The 27,645-nt window shown below is 40.3% G+C and overlaps 2 pseudogenes; one reads left to right on the top strand and one right to left on the bottom strand.

Moving 5' to 3' along the window:
• Positions 1-207: 207 nt before the first annotated feature.
• Positions 208-361, bottom strand: LOC126008030 (uncharacterized; annotated as a pseudogene).
• Positions 362-23,359: 22,998 nt separating this feature from the next.
• LOC126006769 (E3 ubiquitin-protein ligase RNF5-like) lies at positions 23,360-24,310 on the top strand (annotated as a pseudogene).
• Positions 24,311-27,645: the final 3,335 nt, after the last annotated feature.

The following is a 27,645-nucleotide window of genomic DNA, read 5'->3' as shown; positions in this document are numbered from 1 at the left end:
AAATGTATTACTGATCCCACAAAGTAAATTGATTTAGGTATAATATCTGAAATAATGTGACAAAAGTGAGAACTACAACCTGGAAGATAAAGAACTAAGTAATTAGATTTTCTTTTACCAGTGACTATTAAGTGCTGATCCCTGCATAAGCACATTCCAAGATAATATGCTTGTCTGCAGAATGTTTCCTTTTTTTTTTTTTTTTTTTTTTGTCCCCCAATTCACAATACAGACCGGGCAAAGGGCTTGGGTTGAGGTGTATATGGGATGCATTTGCTGTACCTTCTCTTTCTATACAGTTTTTCTTTTTCTTATTTCACCACTATTTCTTTGCCCACACCTTTTTTCTAAAGTCAAGTCCTTAGATTTTTAGCCTCAAATTATTTTAAATCTACTCACAGCATTGACAGGGGAATAAATGACATAATGTATACCAAGAATGCTAAGTATATTACAAAAAGCTTTGCAATGTTACTTCCTTCCTTATTCTTAGTTACAGCTATTATTTCCTAATAATAATCTTGACATTATTGACTCATCTTGACACTTCTTCATTAGGTTCTTCTTCTTTTAAAAAAGAATTTATCTATTATAAACAATAATAATATAATTATTAAATAATAATAAATATTTTGCTCATGATTATTTATCTCTTTTCCAATGCATGAAAAAAACATTCATTAACTCCTGAAGGGTGGGGGAGCTGAATGATAGGAAGTAAAATTTTTTCTTTTGTTTTGTTTTGGGGTACACCCAGTGACACTCAGGAGTTACTCCTGGCTATGCGCTCAGAAATTGCTCCTGGCTTGCGGGACCATATGGGATGCCCGGGATTCAACCAAGGTCTGTCCTGGGTCAGCCGAGTTCAAGGCAAATGCCCTATTATTCTAGCCCCAAGAAGTAGAATTTTTTAATGTTGTAATTTGGTGGGGTCACACTCCTTAATATTCCCACGATTCTCCCAGTGTATTACTGGAAACTCATTCCTAAGGATTAAACCCAGAGCCCTGGCATGCAAAATGTGTACTTCAAACTCTCAACTATCTACTTTTTAAATTTTATATTGAAAAATATAGTGTATAATATTGGTCATATTTGTTTTAGGCAGATAGCATTATAGCACTTCATTTACCACTGAAACATTTTTTTTGGGGGGGGCACACCCAGTGGAGCTCAGACAGCTTACTCCTGTCACTGTGCTCAGAAATTGCTCCTGGCAGGCACGGGGGACCATATGGGATGCCAGGATTAGAACTACCATTGGTCCTGGGTCCGCTACTTGCAAGGCAAACGCCCTACCACTGTGCTATCTCTCCGACCCCTGAAGCATTTTTTTTATGAAGACAAAAAATGCAAAGAAAGAGGACAAGGGGCTGGAGAGATAGTATGGAGGTAAGGCGTTTGCCTTTCATGCAGAAGGTCATTGGTTTGAATCCTGGTATCCCATATGGTCCCCCGAGCCTGCCAGGAGTGATTTCTGAGCGTGGAGCCAGGATTAACCACTGAGCACTGCTGGGTGTAAACAAAAAAAAAAAGGAAAGAAAGAAAAAGGACAAGGTGAAGTTATAGTGGGAAGACGGTCACCCATAAGCAGAATTCTCAGAAGAAATCCTCTTGCTGACACCTTAAATTTGAACTTTCAGCAAAAAAAAAAAAAAAAAAAACATTAAAAAAATAAACAAAACACATGCACAATTACTTTGTTCCTCAAGTCCCCATATTGTGGTACATCATAACATTTCTTAGCAGTACACAAGGCAATTTAAAGCCACAAAATTTATGTAACTCCTTTAACATTGAAGGCATAATATTTTTTACAGTTCCATGCACATACATATTAATTTAAGTTTAAGTGATAGACCTTGAGACTTCCTGATCTGAAGTTTAATACTATTAAATTAGTCGTTGACACAATTAATCATGATACATTTGTTTCAGGAAGAACAGAGGCAACGTTATTATTACTATTATTTTCTTCTCCTTCTTCTCCTTCTCCTCCTCTTCCTCTCCTTCTTCTTCTTCTTCTTCTTCTTCTTCTCCTCCTCCTCCTCCTCCTTCTTCTTCTTCTTGTTCTTCTTCTTCTTCTTCTTCTTCTTCTCTCTCTCTCTCTCTCTCTCTCTCTCTCTCTCTCTCTCTTTAAGGATAAGAGTCAAAGGAGCACAGCAAAAACGATGTTAGAGTGGCAATTGTTGTCTGGATAGGCTCAGCGAAACATAGGGGACATGGAAAGGAAAAACCTTGGCATAAATACAAGGAGACCTTATCCCTGAAGTTTTCTGGCATAAGACCAACTCTAGGCTCCAGGCATACTAGGTTGTCTAACACAAGTCATTGTCTGTAGTGCCAATACACTTTTATTTTTCACACAATCGCTATTTGTGTCAGGCCTTTGTAGTTAAAGATCCTGGAATCTGTTCATATCCTACATCAAAGTTAGGATGATGTGGAGTGTCCTCTAGTTTCACCTCACAATTAGAGGGCAATTAAGGAAGTCCTGTCTGAAAGCAGGTCGTTGTTGTTAAGTCTTCTGGGTGTTAAGGGAAGTCTCTTTTGAGTAGGTCGATGCCAGAGCAGTGGTGGGGTCTTCCCTGGTAGAGGATTGCTTCCAGGTGATGTTATAGACAACCATGGTTGTTTAGTAGATGGCATCCCTGGTTCAGGAGTAAATGGAGAATGCCCATTGGAGGATTCTTCTGAGCATACTTTTATACTAAAATAATGCTCTAAGAATCGAGAGAGCAGCTTGGTGGTTGGGACGTGCTTGGGAGTGAGAGTGTGGGTCACCCCTGGCGGCGCTCAGGAATCACTCCATGGTCTGCTCAGGCAAATAATGGTGGGTGGCGGGTAGAGAACTGGGCTAGCTGTGTGCCAGGCAAGGACCTGACCTGCTGTACTATCTTTCTGGCCCCCTGACTTCACAAAACTTTTAGAAACCTTTGTGTTATATTATGATTTATGATTTATGACTTATGACACGTAGACTTGTGTGATATAAGGTGAAACCAAAGCAAGGGTGGCAGGGCTGCAAAAGGGCTACTGGTAGAGGCCCATAGAGGAACCATGAGGTCCAGTCACCCTCACAAGTTTTCAATGCTCAACAGCATAAAGTATGTGAGGAAGCAGATAAAGTGCTTAGCAAAGAAAAAGGATTAGGATCCTTGAAGATCAATTTCAGGCAGAAACAGGCTGGAAAGGTCTTCAGGACAAGGCTTCTGACACCAGGTGGCGTGAGAGAATCACAAAAGATAGCGGCATTTCTCTCCACCTCCAGCTCCCCTTGCCTAGGTTAAGAGTACTGTTAGCAGGAAAAAAAAGCCAAGAAATTCACATCTGAAGACAGCCGGCAGCACTGGGAACCACAAAACCAGACCAAACCTCATTCATACCCCGCAAAGCACCATAATAATGAAGAAGCAGCACAGAATTTCACCTCTATAAATCACCAACCAATCTAAACAAGGATTTTAGAGATTCCATAACAGATATCTTTAATTATATCGAAGAAGCTATGGTACAGTCAATCTATAAAGCACAAAAACATGGAATCTATTATGCTGAGTGAAGTAAGTCAGAGGGAGAGAGAAAGACGCAGAATGGTTTCACTCATCTATGGGTTTTAAGAAAAATGAAAGACATTTCTAACAGTATCTTAGAGACACGAGAGACGAGGGCTGGTAGGTGCAGCTCATGATATGAAGCTCACCTGAGTGATGAGTGCAGTTAGAGAAATAACTACACTGAAAACTATCATAACAATGTGAATGAATGAGGGAAGTAGAAAACCTGTCTCGAGTACAGGTGTGGGTGGGGTGGGGAGGAGTGAGATCTGGGAAATTGGTGGTGGGAATTTTGCACTGGTGAAGGGGGGGTGTTCTTTTACATGACTGTAATCATATTTATAATCACGGTGTTTAAATAAAGATAATTAAAAAAATAAAGCACAAAAACGCCTGAGCAGGAAAATAAGCACCTTGAAAAAAAAAGGAAAGAAAGAAAGAAAGGAAGGAAGAAAGAAAGGAAGGAAGAAAGAAAGAAAGAAAGAAAGAAAGAAAGAAAGAAAGAAAGAAAGAAAGAAAGAAAGAAAGAAAGAAAGAAAGAAAGAAAGAAAGAAAAGAAAGAAAGAAAGAAAGAAAGAAAGAAAGAGAGAAAAAGAAAGAAAGAAAGAAAGAAAAAAGAAGAAAGAAAGAAAGAAAGAAAGAAAGAAAGAAAGAAAGAAAGAAAGAAAGAAAGAAAGAAAGAAAGAAAGAAAGAAAGAAAGAAAGAAAGAAAGAAAGAAAGAAAGAAAGAAAAAAGGACAGAACTAAAGAACATGCTCAGTGAAATATTAACCTCTGTGGGAGATAACAGCAGCATAGTGACAAGCTGCATAACAAAACACTACCTCAAGGATGAAATGCAGAAAGACTTCAGAAAACAAAATAAAATGGGGGGGGATATACCAGAGAATTATGGGATGAGTTCAAGAGGAATAATAATAAGAATCATAGGAATCCCCCAGAAATAAGAGAAGAAAACAAAGAGCTACCGGTCAAAGAAATCACAATTAAAAATTTTTTCAGAGTTGAGGAGCACACGAACACAAATTTAATAAGCTCAAAGTGTTCCAGATCTAAACAGAAAAATTTTAAGATGCTTTTGACCAAAATTACAAGAAAAATAATAAAAATAGAATACTGAAAGCAGCAAGATCAAAGAAGGAACTTATGAAGGATGGATCAGCAGAATAACAGGTAGAGGTATACATGCAACTGACTGGGGTTATACTCCCGCCCAGTCATCCCTCCCCCATATCCTATATGGTCCCCTGAACACTGCCAATAGTGATTCTTGAGAACAGAGCTAGGAATAATCCCTGAACATTGCTGGGCATGGTCCCAAAACAAAAAAAGAATGAACTTATAAAGAAAGTCAGCATGGGGCCGGGCGGTGGCGCTCGAGGTAAGGTGCCTGCCTTACCTGCGCTAGCCTAGGAGACGGACCGCGGTTCGATCCCCCGGCGTCCCATATGGTCCCCCAAGCCAGGAGCGACTTCTGAGCGCATAGCCAGGAGTAACCCCTGAGCGTCACCGGGTGTGGCCCAAAAACCAAAAAAAAAAAAAAAAAAAAAAAAAAAAAGAAAGTCAGCAGGTCTATCAATACTCCCATTCTCTTCTAGAGACCAGAAGAGAATGATGGTATATTGCTGTGTTATCTTTAAGGGGGAAAACCCGAAAACTTAATTCAATAACATGAACACCTCACCAAAACTATTTTATTTAGCTAAATTATCATTCAGGTGTCAAGGAACAATATAAAACGTATTGAACAAGTGTCGGAGAGATAGCATGGAGGTAGGGTGTTTGCCTTGCATGCAGAGGGATAGTGGTTTAAATCCCAGCATCCCATATGATCCCGCGAGCCTGCCAGGAGCGATTTCTGAGTGTAGAGCCAGGAGTAACCCCTGAGCACTGCCACATGTGACCCAAAAGCCAAAAAAAAAAAAAAAGGAAGGAAGGAAAGGAAGGAAGGGAGGGAGGGAGGGAGGGAGGGAGGGAGGGAAGGAAGGAAGGAAGGAAGGAAGGAAGGAAGGAAGGAAGGAAGGAAGGAAGGAAGGAAGGAAGGAAGGAAGGAAGGAAGGAAGGAAGGAAGGAAGGAAGGAAGGAAAGAAAAGAAAAAGAAAAAGAACTTATTGAACAGTAGGGCATTTGCCTTGCACAAGACCAACCTAGGACAGACTGCAGTTCGCTACCCCGTTCCCCAAGACAGGATATGGTCACTCAATCTACGATATGGTCCCCCCAAGCCAGGAACAACTTCTGAACACATAGTCAGGAATAACTCCTGAGTGTCACTGGGTGTGGCCCAAAAACAAAATATTGGACAAGCAGCAGTTAAGGAAGTTCTTAGTCTTGAGATCAGTTTTGCAAAAAACATCAAAGGTTATTTGAAAGATAAGGCAAACTTAAACAATAATTGTGGGATTACGGGATTTGTCTGTCTCTATGTCAATCAACTCCCACATGGTCTCTCATTGAATGCTATTCTATGAATGCAGGACCTCCAATTGGTAGTTAAACTGGATGGTCCCACCTTTTAAATGTGACGTTTTTCCATAGTTGAGGATGAAAGAGAAGGTCGATCTCTTTCATTCCCAGAGCTTCATCCAACGGCTGTTTGGAGGGTGGTCTGCAGACTGGAGTTAGGGTAATGTGGGGAATTTTTAAAGTCTTTTCTTTCTCTAAGTGTGTGTGTGATTATTTTGCCCAGCGACTTCTGGTTCAGACCTGGCTAACCAGTGTTTGGGGTAGTAATCGGAGGGATTAAATTGTAGAAAATGGCTCCCGAACAGGGACCTGACTGGACCTTGGTGAGCTGATTTCTTGTCTTTCCGGATGGGTTCCACCATTTTGGATTTGTGAGTTGGTTTCTTGTTAGTTTGCAGATAGGACTAGAAACATGATAAATATGGATATTGTGATTTTTTTGATGGAAATGTGTATGTTGATTTTCTTTATGTTAAATTGTAAGAATTCAGAGATAGGGCCTGGAGAGGTGTTTGCCTTGCAAGCAGCCAATCCAGGACCAAAGGTGGTTGGTTCGAATCCCGGTGTCCCATATGGTCCCCCATGCCTGCCAGGAGCTATTTCTGAGCAGACAGCCAGGAGTAACCCCTGAGCACAGCCAGGTGTGACCCAAAAACCAAAAAAAAAAAAAAAAAAAAGAATTCAGAGATAAAAAAAAAATGTAGGAAGAAACAAGACTTAGTACAGAAAATGTCGGATGTTCTTTTAAAATACTCTGATTTTAATCTCAGAAAATGTCTGAAGTGGTTTCAGTTTTTTTCTGAAAGTCAGAAAAGACTGAATCCAAAGGTTTTTACCGTTACCACACGTGGTCAAAATAGAAACACCACCACTTACTGGTGAAGGGCCAGAAAACCCCTTAGTTCCAACAGCTAGCATGAGTCAGGCAGGACCTATAAAAATATGGAGAACCAAACAAATGTTTTTCCTGAAATTGCTGATAGTGTATGCAAGAAACTAACATATCCCAATCAGCTGGGGAAGAGGCCAGATCTGTAAACCTATCAGCTACACTACCTACTCACCACAAACTTGGAGTGTGATACAGATCCTATACCTGATCCACAGACTTCCAAGGGAAATGGGAAAATCCACTATGTTCTCCAAAATGGCTTGTCATAAGAGAGATTGGTATAAATACAGATTTGAAAGTAAGTTTTCCTCACCAGGAAAACAGTTCATCTAAGCAACTAGTTCTTAGAGAGGTCAGAATTAATATAGATTCTGAAACATACCATCAGAAATATATCCGACCTCAGGGGCCAGTTCTTCAAGGAATCAGTAATGAGATAGACTCAGGAATAAATTTTCCCAACTAAGCAAATAAAATAGCCTCAACCTATGAAGGTTTAAGTATACATGATCTAAGTCAGTTTAAGAAAGCATGCACTCAGTATGGTCCTCTTGCTCCTTATTGTATTAAACACCTGAGTATCTGGATGATGAAAATTGGAGCCATAGAGATTATAAATGTGTGGCGAAGATCTGTCTCAACCCATTCTAGTATTTACAGTGGAAAATGTATTTCTATAAGCTGACTCAGGACAGACTTAAAAAGCTAGATCACCCTGGAATGACGGTTGCAGGAATCCAATTGAATTATGATGTACTTGTAGGAGAAGGGAATTCAGAGACATGGATAAGCAGGCTAGATTACCATGAGCTATTTTAAGAATGATAAGGGATCTCGCTTTATAAGCTTCAAAAAAGATGAACTCTGAAGCTGAGTATATTGTTAATTATGCCAAGATTGTTCAGAGGGGGGCTACAGAGTCATATAAAGATTTTATTGGCAGATTAAAAAATGCAGTGAGAGACAGGTGGAAGATATAGATACCAAACAATGTCTAATAAAAACATTAGCAATTGATAATGCTAATGGACAGTGTCAGGCAATATTAAACCATATAAGTGAAAAGGAGGATGCAATGGAGTATGTACATGCTTGCAGAAATATCAGTTGTTATAATAACCCCACACCATACCCCTCACCACCACACCACTGGTTCTAATAATTATCCTTCTGGACATTTTGCCACTGTACCTTTAACTTACACTTACCTTCCATCACCCCCTGCAGCTGCACCTTTAACACCATGTACTATACAGGTGCAGACCCTGGGAAATCAGGCCAATGACTTGAATACATCTCATAACATGGTACCCTTAACAGCATATGCTATTCAAATGCAGACTCCAGGAAATCAGACTACTGGCCTGCACACAATCAGAGTACCTGGATTATGTCCAAGGTGTGGTAAAGGAGCTTACTGGGCTAGAGACTGCCGATCAGAAAGCCGAGTTGGCAAATGGGGTTTGAAATCCAACTCACATAGGCAGGAAAAATACTTTAAATGTGGGAAAGTGGGTCATTTTAAAAACCAATGCAGAGCATAACCTATTTTGCACCAGCTCAGGGATCTGCCCCTTTGATTCCAGAACTAACTCAACCTGTAAGGAGGGCCAGCCTCTGGCCCCTCAAACTCAGGGGACTTTTTCATCAATAATTCAGCTTTCCAGTCCAAACCAAGGGAACTCCACAGCTTAAACACATTAAAGCCTGCCACTGCCGAAGCTGTGGTTTAAAAATCCCATATCCAGAAGAATTGTCTATCTGTCCATCTAATGCCCTTATAAGATTAGGTCTGGCATAACAGGGCCTCTTCCTCAAGGAACAGTGGGTATTATTGTAGGAAGAAACAGTTTAATGCTTAAAGGATAAGCATTTCACCTGGGGATTATAGATTCTGACCATGTAGGGGAAATAATAGTTATTGTCTCAGTACCCGCAATCTGGACATTTAAGAAAGATAAAAACATAGTTCAGATATTATTGTTTCCTTCTGTTATTTTCTTAGTGCATCAGGGAAGGAGGCTTTGGAAGTACTGCTAATGCATTTATAGCCTTTATGGCAAAATTAAAAGAGGAAAATCCGATGTTAACTCTTGAAATTCAGGGCAAAAAATTCTCCAGTATATTTGATAGTGGGAAGAAGTTTCTGTAATTTCTTTGAGAGATTGGCCTCGAAATTGGGACCTATGAGAAATCCAATACAGTTTAGAAGGAATAGGAGGTATCTTGCCTAGAAATTTTATTCACCAGACCACTAGATATCTGAAGTGATAGGACCAGAAACTCAACAAGCAGTAATTTTGCTATTTGTAGGTTCAGTTTCCTTGAACCTATGAACTTTATTTGCATAAGCAATGGGGAGCAGAATCACATCCCTCTTCGAAACGCCCAGTATGTTAATTCAGAGGTTTTGCCTTTTTAATTGGGGCCACTGGATAAAAGCACCCAGAACCCATTCCTATTGAATGGAAATCATATGTTCCAATCTGGATTCCCCAGTGGCCCATTTATAGCACAAAATTAGAGGCTCTTAGAAATTTAGTTGATGAACATTTGAGAGTGGGACATATTGAAACCTCATTTTCTTTCTTTTTTGTGGGGGTCACACCTGGAAGTGCTCAGGGGTTACTCCTGGCTCTATGCTCAGAAATCGCCCCTGGTAGGCACAGGAGACCATATGGAATGCCGGGATTCAAATCACAGTACTTCTGCACAAAAGGCAAGTGCCTTACCTCCATGCTATCTTTCCAGCCCCCTAAACCTCACTTTCTAGTTTGAATTCTCCAGTATTGATTATCAAAACGCCATCAAGTATCTGGAGACTTTTGTTTTGTTTTGGGCCACTCTTGGTGGCGCTCAGAGGTTACTCCTGAATATGTGCTCAGAAATTGCTTCTGGCTTGAGGGATCATAATGGGATGCTGGGGGATCAAACCGCGATTGGTCCTAGGTTAGCTAGCGTGAGCAAGGCAGAGACCTTACCACTTGTACCACCACTCCGGCCCCAGCTGAAGACTTTTAACTAATGTAAGGTCTGTTAATTCTCAAATGGTTTTGATGGGCAAAATGCAAAATGGCTTACCTTCCACAGCAGCCATTCCAAGAGATTGGCCTCTGATAGTAATTGATTTAAAAGATTGTTTTTATACAACTATACTTTTTAACCGTCATTCCACAATGCTCATAATTTTAGATTGTTCCTAGGAAAGGAAATGGAATGCTCAAGACCCGGAGGATAATACTCGAATAGATCTCTAAATTTTGTCTAAATGTGGGCATGAATTTCTATACAGTGGTCTTCTCTGATCACCAAGCCTAAACTGTAAAGAATCCATGTCTATAGTGTATATAGCCCCTCTTATATATTACCCCCCTCCACACTTCAGAATTCCTTTTATCCTCTCATCCCACAATCCTGATCCATTATCCCTACTTATTTAACCCTCTTTACCCTCAGTTATTAACTCATTAGTCACCAAAACCAATCTCCTGTCCCAACAAATCACCACCCAGCTCCTAAATGAAAAGACACCCTCTCAGTCCCACATCTCATGCCCTGGTAAAAAAAAAAAAAAACTACAACCAACACACCTGCTAACTCATGCTATGTGGCCCTTCTTACCCCCATCAAAATGTGGACTCTTCATGGTACCAGATTCAGCTTCAGAAAGACCCCTAGCTCAAGGATACTACCTGATCCTGTAATGCTGCAAATCATGTCTCAAACTCAAGACCAAGGTGTGTGATAAAAAAAAAGTGCCTTGGATTTCACCCCCCACAAGAATATCTCAAAAGACTTAATTGGGAGGCCTATATTGCCCTTGTATGTTTAATATTTTTATAATAATGCATCTTAGGGTGTTTATTTCCAAATATAAAGGTAGCCTCCTTCATCACTTTTTTCTTTAATTACTTTTTTAAATTCAGTTTTATTTATTTGTTCTATTATATATATATATATATTTATCCTCACTGGTTTTGATTTTGCTTGGTATGAAAACCGAGAAAAATAAGTCTTGCCTGGGATAAAAGCTCAGGTCAAAACCAGAACACAGAGACTGTGTAGCCTGTCATTCTTACCCACAATAGCACCAGCAATACAATATGACACCATACGCTTTTGTATAGGCATAGTAAAAAAGGAAAAACCATATACACAGAAACAAGATCTTATCTTCTAGGGTCAAGAACTCATACTTTTTATAACACATGGGGCACCTCCCACCCTGAACTCGTGTCCTGTGGACACAACTCAGTCTTCATGAGATTGGACAGTGCTTGTCCAACTCTGAACCCCAGATTTCAGACGCAAAACTGATATAGTTCCCTGCAACAACACCAGGAACCAAACTTCACTGGGAAATTTCTAACACCGCACTGGCACCAACTTGCACCAGTTCTGATATGACATCCTGACAATGAGGAAACGACAACTTGATCTAAGAGCAGTTTGTCATATCACATCACCTAATGGTAAGAGGAAATCAGAAGACATGTCATCCTTTGATCTGTGCAAAAACCAAGAGCGCTAACTACAGAAGACTGACTTTGACAATCATGACTGGGCAGAACTTATCCTGGGACCAATAAGAAAAGCCCTACTCTAGGTTGTAGCCTAGGACTTAAACAAAAAGATCTCTAATAACAGAGGCTTGACTTTGACAAGGGAGACTGAGCAGAACTTTTGGAACCATAATGAAGACTATCCTAAGCTTCAGCCTAGGATCTGAGCAAAAACCAAGACCACTTATTACAGAAGACTGATTACAACAATAATGATGGAACAGAACTTCTAGAACCATAAAGACTATCCTACACCTTGTCTATGACCTGTGCAAATACTAAGATCTCTAGCTATAGTAGCCTGATTTTATCATCCACAACTGAGAGGAAAGTTTCCTAGAACCACAAAAATATCTTGGGGTATGGTAATGTGCATATACAGAGCCAGTAGTTGTTCAAGGGCGGAGAAACCGTGAATCTCTTAGGCCAAGAGAATTCCCTTTTTTACTTCCCCAATACTTATTGTGCCTATGCAAAAAAAGGGGGGGGGGACACAAAACCTTACCACACCAGCACTCCTTCTTTTTTTCTTTCTTTTTTCTTTTTTCTTTTCTCTTCTTTTTTTTACTTTTTCTATTTGTCTTCCTTTCTTTTTATTTCTTTTTCACTCATGTGGTTTTTATTTGGTGACTTTTTTTGCTGCTGAGTGCTTTTTATTTTCTGGTGGTTGCTATTTTTTTCTTTTATTTGTCTTTGTCTTCTTCCAGCAGAACCACACAACTTGAACATCTTGCTCTGCCTCATGAATTGAGGAGAAAGATAAAAATGCACGGTACCAGGACCAAACAGCCGTATGAACATTGAGTGGAATTAAAAAATGACCCGACTTAAACATCAAACCTAAAGTCAACAACAGAATCGATACCCTATCTACAACAAGCTATACACAGAGAAGAACAGTTTCACTAGCACTCCAGGGGACAAAGGGGAGATATGGGACACATGCTGGGAAAAGGGGTGGAGGGAGGACAATCCTGGTGGTGGGAATGGCCCTGATTCATTGTTACTATTTACTTTAAATACTATTGTGAAGGATGTTATTCACTCTTTGGTCACAATAAAAATTATTATTAAAAATATTTTTATACACCCTAAAGACAGAAAATGATTTGCCTTTTCAATTCCTTTTTTTTTTTTTTTTTTTGGTTTTTGGGTCACACCTGGCAATGCTCAGGGGTTATTCCTGGCTCTACGCTCAGAAATCACCCCCAGCAGGCTCTGGGGACCATATGGGATGCCGGGATTTGAACCAGCAACCTTCCACATGTAAGGCAAACACCTTACTGCTGTGCTCTCTCTCCGGCCCCTCAATTCCTTCTCTTAATTACAAGGCCCATATGCAGCGATTTCAATGGATGGTTTTGCCTCAGGGCAGGGCAAATTCATCCACCATGTGTCACTATTTTGTTGATGTGGTTTTATGCTCGCATAAGTTTTCCCCAGGTATATTTGATCCATTACATGGATGACATTTTAATCGCGAGTGAGACTCATAAAGAATTGCAAGGTGTATATGAATTTGTTATTAAATTCTTGTAGAGTGCTGAGCTAATTATAGCTACAGAAAACATCCAGACTCTGCCTCCCTTCCAATACTTGGGATTTGTTCTGGAGCATACTTAAGTGCACCCCTAAAAGATTTCTATTTATCAGAAAAATCTAAGGACCCTTAATGACTAACAAAAACTGTTAGGTGATATAAATTGGGTCCATCCATCTCTGGGGATCCCAAACTCAGAACTTAGTAACTTGTTTGGTATTTTGCAAAGTGATCTGGACTTAAATAGTGTCAGGTGTTTTAACTCAAAAGGCAGAACAGAAATTAAAAAATTTTATGGACCAACTTAAGGAGTCCTATCTTACCAGGTTTATACCTGAAGAGAAAGTATGGTTTTTAATTTTTGCTACCCCTTTTTCTCCTATGGGTGCTATGCTCAGATGTTGGGACCTCTAGAATGGGTTTATTTGCATAACAAACAGGCTCACTCATATATGTCTAATTTGGAGTTGATTGCTGCTCTTATAGTCAGGGCTAAATTCAGAACAGTTTCCCTGTTAGGGTATGATCCAGATATAATAGTGTTGCCTATTCCTAAAAAAGAAATAAAATATAATAACTCCTAGTGAGCCCCTTCAACAGGCTTTATTGGATTTTTCAGGCGAAATTTCTTCCCACTATCCTGCTGGGAAAGTCTGAGACTTCTTTAAAAGGACTAGCTTTGTGATATCATCAATTATTCACTCCTCTCCTATAGCTGATCCCCTGTGTTTTACATCGATGGTTCAGCATCCAGAAAAGGAGGTAAAACTTGGCCTTGACTAACCACAGTAGTTTATACTACTTATAAGTCTACTCAGCAAGTGGAGTATGCTACTTTAAATCACTTATTATCATGTGTTTCAGAGCTGTGTAACATTGTAAGTGATTCTGTGCTAATAATACACTTGAAACATTTTAATATGAAAACAAAAAGGTAAAAATATTACATACTTATGTGGACTTTCCTTTAGAAAACCTTGACATGTCATAATATACCAGAAATGGTAAGAACAACCCCTGAACAATACAACTTATCCTCAATTGTAAACCATTGTGGTGAATTGGAAAAGGGTAATTGCACAGCATATTGTAAAAATTCAGCAAAGCAATATTGGTTTAAATGTGATGATCAAGAAGTTTCTGAAATTGCAAACCATCTGTGAAATCTTCAGCAACTTACATTCTTTTTTATACCTCAAAGAGATCTTTGGCAATAGATATGGCTGTTTAAACTAGTTAATTGAATGCTTTTTAGAGATGTTTATAATAATGTTCTAATATTTTATCAACAGGAAAACAGCAGTTAGATGGGTTTTAAGATATAGACACTCACTACAGTGCTCATTAGAATATTTTAATGTATTAATTCCTGTTTTTATAATAACTTTTAATTTTTTGTTTATAGTGATTCATTGAGAGATATTTTATTCTGGTTTTTTTTTTTTTGGTTTTGGGGGCCACACCCATTTGATGCTCAGGGGTCACTCCTGGCTAAGCACTCAGAAATTGCCTCTGGCTTGGGGGGATCATATGGGATGCTGGAGGATCGAACCATGGTCGCGATCTTTCCTCGGCTAGCGCTTGCAAGGCAGACATCTTACCTCTAGCGCCACCTCGCTGGCCCCTATTCTGGATTCTTAATGCAGTGCTAATTATGATAATGTTATAACCACTACTTTAAATTAATCTTTCATTGATTATAACTGCTTGTATGATTTCATATGTTTATTCAGAGACTCATGGATGAGACATTTGAATACTTTGGAGTCTTACCACAGTTCTCAATCATTGCATATGTTATTTACAATTTATTTTTTATTCCTGCTGGGTTTTTATTATATCAGTGACTTTGTTTTAGTGCTTTCTATAAAGGAATCTGGTTATTTGAAGCAGATGATACTATACTTTGAGGTGTAAACTTCTACAGTGCTCATTAACCATTTTACTTAATATTTTAAACTTCAAAATTAGGATTGTTTTGGAAATGTTTTATGTTCAATATAAACCTTGAAGCTTTTATTTTCAGCAAAGTTACACTCCATCTCTATCAACTACTTTTAGAAGCTGTTTCTACAAACATACCAGCTCTATATTTAAAAGCACTTATCCCATATACCTGGGTCAATTTTTCTGATGTAAGCTTTGGATCAACCCTTTTGTCTGTTTATGTGTGTGTGTTGAGTGTGAGTGTGGTGGCCACATATGTGTTTGTTTAATTCCAATAGTACTGAGAAGTTTCTTTCAGTGCTGTTTGGTTTTGTTTGAAATGCCTCTTTATTTGGTATCTCTACTTTTTATTATATTTATATTCCTTGAATCCTGTGCCATCATGGGAAGACAATGACATCACCACTGAATTGCCCATTGATTGAAGAGTGAAAAAAGTATGACAATTGGTGTGTGAATCTTCAGGGGCTGATCCTGCAAGTCATTACTCTGCAGATGCTGGCGAACTCACTCAGGTCATTTGGGCCATGAATCATTCTCCACAGTCACATCAATATTGCTGAAGTTGCCTTTTTTTTGTTTTGTTTTGGTTCGGTTTTTGGGTCACATTCGGCAGTGCTCATAGGTTACTCCTGGCTCTACACTCAGAAATCGTCCCTGGCAGACTCAGGGGATGATATGGGATGCCGGGATTCAAACCACTGACCTTCTGCATGCAATGCAAACACCTTACCTCCATGATATCTCTCTGTCCCCTCTAAGAATAATTTTTAACATGTATATCTTTCATTGTATATTTTACTAAGTAATTATAGCTTTCTCCTTTTTATTTAGATTAGATAGTAGTAATTGTTTAGAATTTAGTATAGATAGTAGGAGTTGTTATGTTATTTGTGTATTACCTTATGTACCTCTTATTTATCACTTTTTTTTTTTTTTTGGTTTTTGGGCCACACCCGGTTGACGCTCAGGGGTTACTCCTGGCTATGTGCTCAGAAATCGCCCCTGGCTTGGGGGGGACCATATGGGACGCCGGGGGATCGAACCACGGTCCTTCCTTGGCTAGCGCTTGCAAGGCAGACACCTTACCTCCAGCGCCACCTACCCGGCCCCTATTTATCACTTTTTTATAATGTAAAATAGGGGGAGATGTGGGATTACAGGATTTGTCTGTCTCTATGTCAATCAATTCCACATGGTTTCTCATTTCTCTTTAAATTTGTGTGTGATTATTTTGCAGAGTGCTTTTTGGTTCAGATCCAGCATGACAGGATGAATCATAAAAATAAACCCAACTTTCTGCTGCCTACAAGAGATAAATATAATTATTGATGATAAACACAGGCTCTCAGAGTCAATTGACTTAAATTATTGCAAATAATTGACCTAACATCATTAAAGTGTCCATCCTTATATTAGACAACATAGACTTTAAATTTAAGAGACAGAGAGGCCAGAGAGGTGGCTCTAGAGGTAAGATGTCTGCCTTGTAAGCGCTAGCCTAGGACAGACCGCAGTTCAATCCCCTAGCATCCCATTTCGTCCCCCTAAGCCAGGGGCGATTTCTGCGTGCATAGCAAGGAGTAACCCCTGAGCATCAAACAAGTGTGGCCAAAACAAAACAAAAACAAAAACAAAAACAAATTAGGAGACAGAGATAGTCATTACTTAATGATTAAGAAGTTACCTTCCGGGCCGGGTAGGTGGCGCTGGAGGTAAGGTGTCTGCCTTGCAAGTGCTAGCCAAGGAAGGACCGCGGTTCGATCCCCCGGCGTCCCATATGGTCCCCCCAAGCCAGGGGCGATTTCTGAGCGCATAGCCAGGAGTAACCCCTGAGCGTCAAACGGGTGTGGCCCAAAAACCAAAAAAAAAAAACAAAAACAAAAACAAAAAAAAAGAAGTTACCTTCTAAACTTTTATGTAACCAACGAAAAACCATCAAGACACTTAAAGCAAATGCTAATAGGCCAGAAAGAGGATACAAAGAAACAATCAAAAGATACCTGGAAATAAAAGAGAATGAAGGCATGAGTTACTAGGACATATGGGACACAGCAAAAGCTGTGTTAAAAGGAAAGTTTGCAGCAAAGCAAATGTCCACTAGGAAACAAACAGACATAAAAGCACCCAAATAACTAGCCTAACTGCACAGCTTATGCTACTAGAAAGCAAAGAGACTCCAAAATAAGGAGAGAAATAATAAAACTTACAGCAGAAATCAATTAAATGCAAACAAAACAAATGATCAAAGAAAGCAAGAGCTTTTTTTTTTTTTTTTAATAAACTAGCTAGCCAAGTCATTGTTAGGGAGGGAGGGAGGAGGGGAGGGAGGGAGGGAGGGAGGGAGGGAGGGAAGGAAGGAAGGAAGGAAGGAAGGAAGGAAGGAAGGAAGGAAGGAAGGAAGGAAGGAAGGAAGGAAGGAAGGAAGGAAGGGAGGGAGGAGGGAGGGGGAGGGAGGGAGGGAGGGAGGGGGGGGAGGGAGGGAGGAGGAAGGAGAAAGAAAATCAATAAATCGAAACAGAGTGGAAGAGGATACCTTACAATCAGCAGCACAGTAATTCTAAAGGATCATCAGAGATTACTATGAAAAATTTATCCATGAAATTGGAGAAACTTTAAAAATAGATAAATTATTTGTTTTGTTTGGGCCACACCCAGTCTGGATGCTCAGGGTGTACTCTTAACTCTGCACTCAGGAATCATAACATTTAATCTAGTGGCATCTTCAATAATGCAATGCCTTGGGACTGGGGCAGTGGCACAGGGCGTAAGGCGTCTGCCTTGTGCATGCTAGCCTAGGATTGACCGTGGTTCAATCCCCCAGCATCCCATATGGTCCTCCCCCCCCCACAAGGGGTGATTTCTGAGTGCATATCCAGGAGTATCCCCTCAGCGCCACCGGATGTGGCCCAAAAACCAAATAAAATAAAATAATGCAATGTCATTGGCCAAGTAAATAAAGCAAAAATAAACAAATGAGACTACATAAAATTAAGAAGCTTCTGAATCACAAAATAAGTAATGAATAGGATAAAGTACACCCCATAGAATGGGAGAAAATATTTTCCCACCACTCATTTGACAAAAAGTTAATAATATTCAAGATATATAATGCACTTGTAAAACTTTATAATAACAAAAGCAATCCACAATGGATAAAAGATGAAAAAAAATAACTCCCTTAGTGAAATTATATACTGGTCTCATGGATTGAGAGGTTTAACATCATTAAAATGTCAATACTTCCCAAAGTACTGTACAGATTTAATGCAATCCCTATAAAAATTTCCATAAATTTTTTTCAAAGAAGTGGATCAGATGCTCCTGAAATTTATATGGAGAAATAAATGTCTACAATAACTAAAACAATCCTTGGCAAAACACCCACAATAAAGATGGGAGGAATAACCTTCCCCAAATTTAAACTGTATTATAAAGCAGTAGTCATTAAAATCACATGGTACAGGAATAAATACAGAACCTAATATTAATAGAATAGAATTAAATATCCAGAGATATACCCATGGGTTTCCAAACAATTAATTTTTGAGCTGATTTTTTTTTTTTTTTTTTTTTTTGGTTTTTGGGTCACACCCGGCGGTGCTCAGGGGTTACTCCTGGCTGTCTGCTCAGAAATAGCTCCTGGCAGGCATGGGGGACCATATGGGACACCGGGATTCGAACCAACCACCTTTGGTCCTAGATCGGCTGCTTGCAAGGCAAACGCCGCTGTGCTCTCTCTCTGGGCTCCAAACAATTAATTTTTTATAAAGGAGTAAGAAATATGAAGTGGAGTCAAGAAAGCCTCTTCAAGAAAGAGTGCTGGGAAAACTGGTTAACTATTTGCAAAAAAATGAATTCAGAGCTCTCTTTAATACCATGTGCAAAGGTCAAATCAAAATGGATTAAATACCTTGATATCATACCTGAAATGGTAAGTTACATAGAGGAAAGCACAGGAAGAACACTCCATGACATTGAAACAAAAGGCATCTTCAAGGAAGAAATACCACTGTTCAAGCAAGTAGAAGCAAAGATAAACAAATGGGATTACATTAAACTGAGAAGCTTCTGCACTTCAAAGAAACAGTGCCTTGAAATAGCCACCTATGGAATTGGAGAATTCAACCAGTATCAATCAGATATTATCTAAACTATGCAAGGCACTGATTAAACTTTACAAGAAAAAACATCTAACCCCATCAAAAAACAGAGAGAAGAAATGAACAGACATTTCCTCAAATAAAAAATACATATGGTCAAAAAGCACAGGGAAAAAAAGCCCCACATCACAACATCACAACAGGGAGATGCAATTTAAAACAACAATGATGTATCATTTTATGCCACAGGGTTTTATGCACACATCACAAAGAACAAGAACAACCAGGTTAGCATAGATACAGGGAGAAAGACTCTCATTCATTGCTGGTGGAAATGTAGACTGAGCTAGCCTTTTTGGAAAATAATATGGACATTCCTCTAAAAGCTAGAAATTGAGCTTTCACATAATGCAACAATACCACTCCTTGATATATACATACATGCATAAATATATACATAAATATACATAAATACAATACAAAAATGCCCTCTGATATGTTCATAGCAGCCCTATTTATAGCCAGGAATCTGGAAACCAGGTGACCAATGACAGATCAGTTACTAAAGAAACTTATATCTACCTGATGGAATACTATGCAGATGTTAAAAAATAAAATTATGAAATTTGCTGTATATGGATGAACATGGAGATTATTATGCTAAGTGAAATGAGTCAGAGGGAAAAGGATTGACACAGAATAATCTCACTCATTTGTGGGATATAAGAAAAACAAGAGATAGTGTGATAAATAAAGTCCCCTGGGCCGAGGACCAAGGTGGTCCCAAGCCCCCCAGTAAAGCCACTGTAAAGTATTTTTACACTCTACAATTTTCCATCTAGGCAGAGGGTGTTAGCCCAAAGATAAAACCACAAAATGTACCCTCTAAAGGGCAAGATCCTCCCTGTTCTGCTGAAATAGAGGAACTTGGTGGGTCTGAATGTTCCACTAGTTGAGTCAGCAGTGAGTTGGGACATCAGTCCTATGACATGATGTGATTTGTGTACAAATGGAAATGGGCCAGGATGATCTGCTTGTATTAACCAATGAAATGCTTGAGTCGTTGAAGCTTGTAAAATCCTATATACTTCTTGAAAATTTGACTCAGGGTCCTTGTCAAGTTCCCACTGGTTAGATGAGACTTATATCTTGGCTAGCCAAATAAACTCCCTTTTGCATCTTGCATTATCAGAGGTGGTCTTTGATTCTCAGCGCCAACTCAGGTGTCAACTCGGACCCTTACAATAGTATGGTAATAGCATCCAGAATAGTAGAGACATGGGCCAGGAGGACCAGTCCATGGTAGGAAACTTGCCACAAAGAACCGTGAGTGCAGTTAGGCTAGAGGAAGACTTTAGTTTTTCATTGATATTTGAAAATGATCACTCAGGACAAGAACTTGTGCCAAAAGGGGATAAAGTGATATACTGGCACCATTCCATTAACAATAGTGCAAACCATAATAACAAAAAAAGAGAGAAAGAGAGAGAGAGAAAGAGTGGGTGTGGGTGTGTGTGAGAGAAAGAGGGGAGAGAGAGAGAGAGAGAGAGAGAGAGAGAGAGAGAGAGAGAGAGAGAGAGAGAGAGAGAGAGAGAGAGAGAGAGGGAAATGGGAGACTTTGATGGAAGGAGGATGTACTGATGAAGGAAACAAACTAGGCCCATTGGCTACATATTGTATTTGTTCCCATTTTGTTTCTTCACTTCAAAATAAGATATATGCAGTGTACATAGGAATTTGTTCATAGTTTTTGTTTTTATTATAGTCCATCCTTGCAATAGTCTGAGGGACAGTGAACTGGCCTCTTTAAAAAGTTTGAAGACCTGGGCCCGGAGAGATAGCACAGCGGCGTTTGCCTTGCAAGCAGCCGATCCAAGACCAAAGGTGGTTGGTTCGAATCCCGGTGTCCCATATGGTCTCCCGTGCCTGCCAGAAGCTATTTCTGAGCAGACAGCCAGGAGTAACCCCTGAGCAATGCCGGGTGTGGCCCAAAAACAAACAAACAAAAAAGTTTGAAGACCTGAGGCCGGAGAAATAGCATGGAGGTAGGCCATTTGCCTTTCATGCAGAAGGTCTGTGGTTCGAATCCCGGCATCCCATATGGTCCCCTGAGTCTGCCAGGGGCGATTTCTGAGCATAGAGCCAGGAGTAACCCTGAGTGCTGCCAGGTGTGACCCAAAAACAAAAACAAAAACAAAAAAAGTTTCAAGACCACTGATACATGCTATGAATGAAACTCATCAATGAAGAATTTTGTAATCATGGTGCTTAAATTAAAAGCAAAGAAAAGTAAAGAAAAGAAACTTCCTTAAAGAAGGCATAGCGATGAGATGGCCAATAGGTGTGTGACCAAACGCTCTCCATCCCTTATCATCAGGGGAAATATAAATTAAAATAACAGTGAGATATCACTCTAACGAGATTGATACACATCAAAAAAAGAAGAAAAGGGGCCGGGCGGTGGCGCTGGAGGTAAGGTGCCTGCCTTGCCTGCGCTAGCCTAGGACGGACCGCGGTTCGATCCCCCGGCGTCCCATATGGTCCCCCAAGAAGCCAGGAGCAACTTCTGAGCGCATAGCCAGGAGTAACCCCTGAGCATCACAGGGTGTGGCCCAAAAACCAAAAAAAAAAAAAAAAAAAAAAAGAAGAAAAACAATCACTTCTGGTGTGGATGTGCATAAAAAGGAACCCTCATCTGTTGTGGCGAGAGTGCCAACTGGTTCAACCTCTCTGGACATCAGTGTGGACACTTTTCAAAAACTAAGAATTGAATTCCTATACCATTCAGAAATTTCATTTCATGAACATCTATCCCAAAAGCCCTCAAACACTACTGTGAAAGAGTTGTTGGATTTTGTTTGTTTATTTTGGGGCCAAACCCAGTGATTGACGCTCAGGTGTTACTCCTGGCTATGTGCTCAGAAATCGCTCTTGGCTAGGGGGACCATATGGGAAGACGGGGATCGATCTGAGATCTGTCCTGGGTCACTCACCTGCAAGGCAAATGCTCTACAGCTGTGCTATCGCTCCAGCTCCAAAAGAGATGTGTTTTTCTTTTTTTAAAAAATAATTTTTATTTTGACGAAAGTGGATTACAAATCTTTCTCAGTAGTATTTTAGGTACATAGTGACATTGAATCTGGGGCATTCCCACCACCAATGTTGTCCTCCCTCCACCCTTGTTCCCAGCATGCATCCCATATCGCTCCTCCTTTGCCCCCCTGGCTGCTAGTATAAGTGGTTCCTTTTGTGTCTAGCTTGTAGATTGGGTATCATTTCTATTGTAGTTGCCTTTGGATTTGGGTTTAAGTCTGATCATTTTTTATTTCTACTCAATGTTCATACGACTGTTTGGTTTTGATGCCCTCCATTATTTCCCCCTCAATTTGTGAGGCAGAACAAGATGGTTCAAGTTATATGGTTCTGTTTGAAGGTAAGAAAATAAACAGAAAAGAAAAGAAAGGGGGCAAAAATTCAAACAAGCAAAAAAAAAAAAAAAGGATTAGTCCTTCTAGAGACTATAAAAGTTAAAAGAAAAGAAAGGGAAAAAGGAAGGAAAACAAAAATAATACAAAAACAATCAAACCCCAAAAACCAAAGATAAAAAAGCAAACAAACAAACAAACAAAACCCTGAAAAGCACCACAGCAATAAAGACAACGACCAAACACTAACCACGGTCTTAAAATACAGGTGAATCAAAGCACGGGGGGAATAAAAAAGAAAAAAAAGAAATAAAGAAAGAAAAAAAGAAATAAAGAAAAAAGGAAAAGAATAAAACAAGCAAGAGCAATTACAAAAAAAATAATAATAATTTGTGCTATTTTGGTTTTTTTGCATAGGCATAATAAAATTGGGGAGATTGGAAAGGGAATTCCCCTGGCCTAAGAGATACAGGGTTTCTCCACCCTTAAAGTATACTGTCAGGGTCGGTGAGGTGGCGCTAGAGGTAAGGTGTCTGCCTTGCAAGCGCTAGCCAAAGAAGGACCGCGGTTTGATCCCCCGGCGTCCCATATGGTCCCCCCAAGCCAGGGGCAATTTCTGAGTGCTTAGCCAGGAGTAACCCCTGAGCATCAAACAGGTGTGGCCCAAAAAGAACTAAAATAATAATAATAATAATAATAATAATAATAATAATAAAGTATACTGTCATGGGTATAACACAGTACATGCTCCCAAAAGAGATAGTCTTTGAAACGCTTCAGATAATTATAGCCGGTTGGTTGGGGCGTGTGTGTATGTGTGTTTGGGGGATTGAGGGATCCACACGTGGGGGGCAAAGCCTACCGACCATGGCAGCAGCAGAGGAGGATGACGGAGACCCCAAAGGGCTAAATCGCGAGTGGGGCGGGGCGGGGGCCACCTTCGAATGCAATATATGCCTGGAGACTGCTCGGGAAGTCCTGGTCAGTGTGTTTGGCCACTTATATTGTTGGCCGTGTCTTCATCAGTGGTTGGAGACACGGCCTGATTAGCAAGAGTGCCCAGTATGCAAGACTAGGCTTAGCAGAGAAAAGGTCGTTCCTCTTCACGGAGTCAGCCGCCCCAGGATCCCAGATTGAAAACTCCATCCAGTCCCCAGGGCCAGCGCCCAGCTCCAGAGAGCAGAGGGGGATTCCAGCCTTTTGGGTGTTACCAGCGGCTTTTACTTTTCATCTGGTGTTGGTGCTTTTCCCTTTGGTTTTTTCACCATTGTTTCAACACCCACGATCCATTCCATCGGGGTAGAGGTGTGGATCTGGGACGGGGTCACCCAGCTTCCAACTGGCAAGACTCCCTCTTCCTGTTTCTTGCAATCTTTTTCTGGCTGCTCAGTATTTGAACTGTGTCTACTTCCGCCCATCTCCAACCGGAGGAGAATCAGTATTGGGGGTCCCTGTTGACCCATTCTTACCCCTAGACCCTTCCCCTAGCCCCTCAGTTCTGTTGACTAAGGCCACTCTCCAGGAAGGTGTGGAGAGGAGTGACAGTTGTGCAGAGGATGGAAGACCCTTCTGCTCTGAACTGCTTACTCACTAGCTGCATGATTTGCAGCTGTGCTAGAGGACAGACCACATCTCCTCCTTCCTGATCCCTTGCCTCCCCCCAGATTTCTTGATCTGATGTTGAAAGGTGGGCAGGGGTGGCTTGTTCTCCCTCACTATGCCCCTTTTGATTTAATTTAATTTTCCCTCCCCAGTGTCTAATAGGAATTCTGCTTCCTTCCCTTAACTACCTCATTGATTACACATTCAATAATAAATAAATAAAGTGAAATGTATTGATGGGGGAAAAAAAAGATAATTATAGTCATATTCTGAGGCAGCGGGCCTGAGATTCCAAGAGGAATAAAAAAGATATTTGGTTTCTCTTTCTCTCTCCTCTTTTCTCAGTTCCGGGGCTGGTGGTCACTACATTTTGGGCATCTGGGCTCCAATCCCCTGTGAGCCTTGCACCACCGGGGCCCTGGCAGCCTTGAGCCTCTGATGCTTTGCAATCGAGCAGCAAGCAGACTTGCAGCAGCTTACCACTGTAACTAACTTATTTCTGCTGAATTACGTTTTTTAATCCCTCCTGGAGTCTGAGGCCTGCATCCTCTGCCTGGGAATTTCTGAGAGAGGGGGAGTGATAGATGAAAATTCACAGGTGGCAGGTTGTGGGAGAGAGGCGTTGGAGGGGATGGGGAGGGAGGCCCGGGTTCAAGAAAGAAAAAGGAATAGATACAAAGCAGGCAGCATCTCTCCAGTGCTTTATCTCTGCCTCCAAGCAAGGATAAGAAGGCTCTGCTCTGGCCACTATCCTGGGCTCAGCTGTAAAGGTCCAAGTTTTTTCTTTTATATTCGGCATGACAAGGGGTGTGTCCAAGGGGCGTGTCCAAGTTCAACCGCCATACATCAACAAATACTTTACTTTTTTCTTTGAAATGTACTCTGATAATTTCCATTCGGTTCTGTTTTATTTCATCTTAATACATTGCTGAGATACAGAACAGATCTAGTTTCCAGGGGTTATGAACAGCATCCAAGGGGAAAGAGAGGTGACTATAAAGTGGTGATGTCAACCTTTGTGATGCCAGATATGATTATGATCATAGTGGTTACACATGTGAATATATTATCAAATTAAATACATATAAAAGTGCATAAAATTGGTAAAATTTAAGTCATTTCAATATCTGGCCAGAATTAAATGTACTTTGCCAATGTCAGTTCCCAACAACTATATAATTGAAGGATTAGTGTGTAGAAAAATTAAGCAAGAAGATCTTAAAGTTCTCCTTTAAGTATTCTATACCAGTGGTCGGCAACTTTTTTTTTTTTTTTAAGTGAGCCAAACCTCACCAAAACCACGATTGAAATTTATTTTGAGGGCCGGGCGGTGGCGCTAAAGGTAAGGTGCCTGCCTTGCCTGCGCTAGCCTTGGATGGACCACGGTTCGATCCCCCGGTGTCCCATATGGTCCCCCAAGCCAGGAGCAACTTCTGAGCACATAGCCAGGAGTAACCCCTGAGCGTTACCGGGTGTGGCCCAAAAACAAAAAAAAAAAAAAAAGAAATTTATTTTGAGAGCCACATAAGGCACACAATGACAGAGGCTAGGAGCAGAGTCCTGACTTCTGGAGCGGCCGCCCCGCACACAGAAGAGCCAGATTAAAAGTGTAAAGAGCCACATGTGGCTCGCGAGAATCTATACTATACTGAATTTAAGTAAAAACAAAAAATATATTTTTTTATTTTTGGGCCACACCTGGTGATGCTCAGGGGTTACTCCTGGCTTCTGCGCTCAGAAATCGCACCTGGCTTGGGGGATCATATGGGACACCTAGGTCAGAATCATGCAAGGCAAACACCTTACTGCTGCACCACCACTCTGGCCCCAACAAAAAATGATTTTTTTAAATACAAACAGAATATAATCTACAACTATCAGAGTCATTAGAGTATATATATAAATTCAAGAAGATTTGATAAAGTTTTCAAGACTTTGAAGAGAAAATAGTGTAGAGAGGGCTTCCCACTAATAATTTTCTGGCTGAGGTAAGGATAGCTTGACATATAGTGTGGCTAAAATTCCAATTAAAAATCTCATGTCTTAATTTTCTTTGAAAATTGGGGCCACACTTGTACCCAGAGCACCATATGGGATGCAGTAGATCGAACCAGATTGGTCATGTGCAAGGCAAGTCCCCTGCCCACTCTCTTCAGCCCCACAAATTTAATTTTTTTTTACTGGTCCACACTTAGCAGACATAATAAGAAAATACGAAGTAAACTTGAGGACAAGGAAGATGTCTCAGAGGGCAGAGATGTTTGTTGTGCTTGTTAGAGCCCTGAGTTTAAGTCCTAGAAACAAATGGTCCCCCTAAAAGCACTAGGAATAAACCCAAGCACTTCGATAAATACTGCTTTGCATGGATCAACAAAACAACAAATGAGAATCAATAAACTTGAAAATAAAATTTGAAACCTTTTTGAAGGTTAAAGGGTTTGTTGTTGTATGTGTTCTATTATCTGCTCTTTGTCTGAGAAGTTATTTCTCCTTCCAATCTAAATGATAATTCAGCTTGGCTGAATGTCTTTTTCTTTCAGTACTTTGGTATATCATACCACTCCTTTTAGATCTATTGAATTTCTGTGGGGGAAATCTTATCATAATGGATGCTCTTTATCTTTTTTTTCACTGCTTCTCGGATTCTCTTTGTTACTGGTATTTGACATATTAATTATCAAATGTGTGTGCATTTACTTGGGTTTATTTTATTTGGAACTCTTAAATTTCCTGTGCCTGAGTGAACTATTCCTTTCTCAGCTTGGGGAAGTTCATCGCTATACTTTCTTCTAAAAGAATTCTGTCCCTTTTCTTCTCTCTCCTAGAACTGTCTAGAATTTCTTGATGTTCTTTTTTTTTTTTTTTTTTTTTTTTTTTGGTTTTTGGGCCACACCCTGTGACGCTCAGGCGCTCAGGGGTTACTCCTGGCTATGCGCTCAGAAGTTGCTCCTGGCTTCTTGGGGGACCATATGGGACGCCGGGGGATCGAACCGCGGTCCGTCCTAGGCTAGCGCAGGCAAGGCAGGCACCTTACCTCCAGCGCCACCGCCCGGCCCCTTCTTGATGTTCTTATACTGCTTTATAAGATATCTTCATTGCCAAATTTTTTCTTTAGTCCTCATATAGGTCTGTATAAGATTGTTTCCACTACTCTACATTTAAGCCCATTTGCTTCTCAGTTTCTTCCAATCTTCTGCTGAGACACTATTTTTCTCTTTCTTTCTTTCTTTCTCTTTTCTTTCTTTTTTCTTTCTTTCTTCTTTCTTTCTTCTTTCTTTCTTTCTCTTTCTTTTCTTTCTTTCTTTCTCATTTTATTTTTGGATCACACCCAGTGGTGTTCAGGGGTCGCTCCTGGCTCTAAGCTCAGAAATCGCTTCTGGCAGGCTCGGGGGACCATATGGGATGCCGGGTTTCGAACCACCATCCTTCTGGATGCAAGGCAAACTCCCTACCTCCATGCTATCTTTCCAGCCCCAAGACACTATTTTTCAATTAAGCTACTATATTCTCTATCCTTCCGATTTCTGTTTAAACTTTTCTCAAACTTTCTG

This window comes from Suncus etruscus, chromosome 4, assembly GCF_024139225.1.
Source record: "Suncus etruscus isolate mSunEtr1 chromosome 4, mSunEtr1.pri.cur, whole genome shotgun sequence".
NCBI lineage: Eukaryota > Metazoa > Chordata > Mammalia > Eulipotyphla > Soricidae > Suncus > Suncus etruscus.
This window is presented reverse-complemented; position numbering and strand designations above follow the sequence as displayed.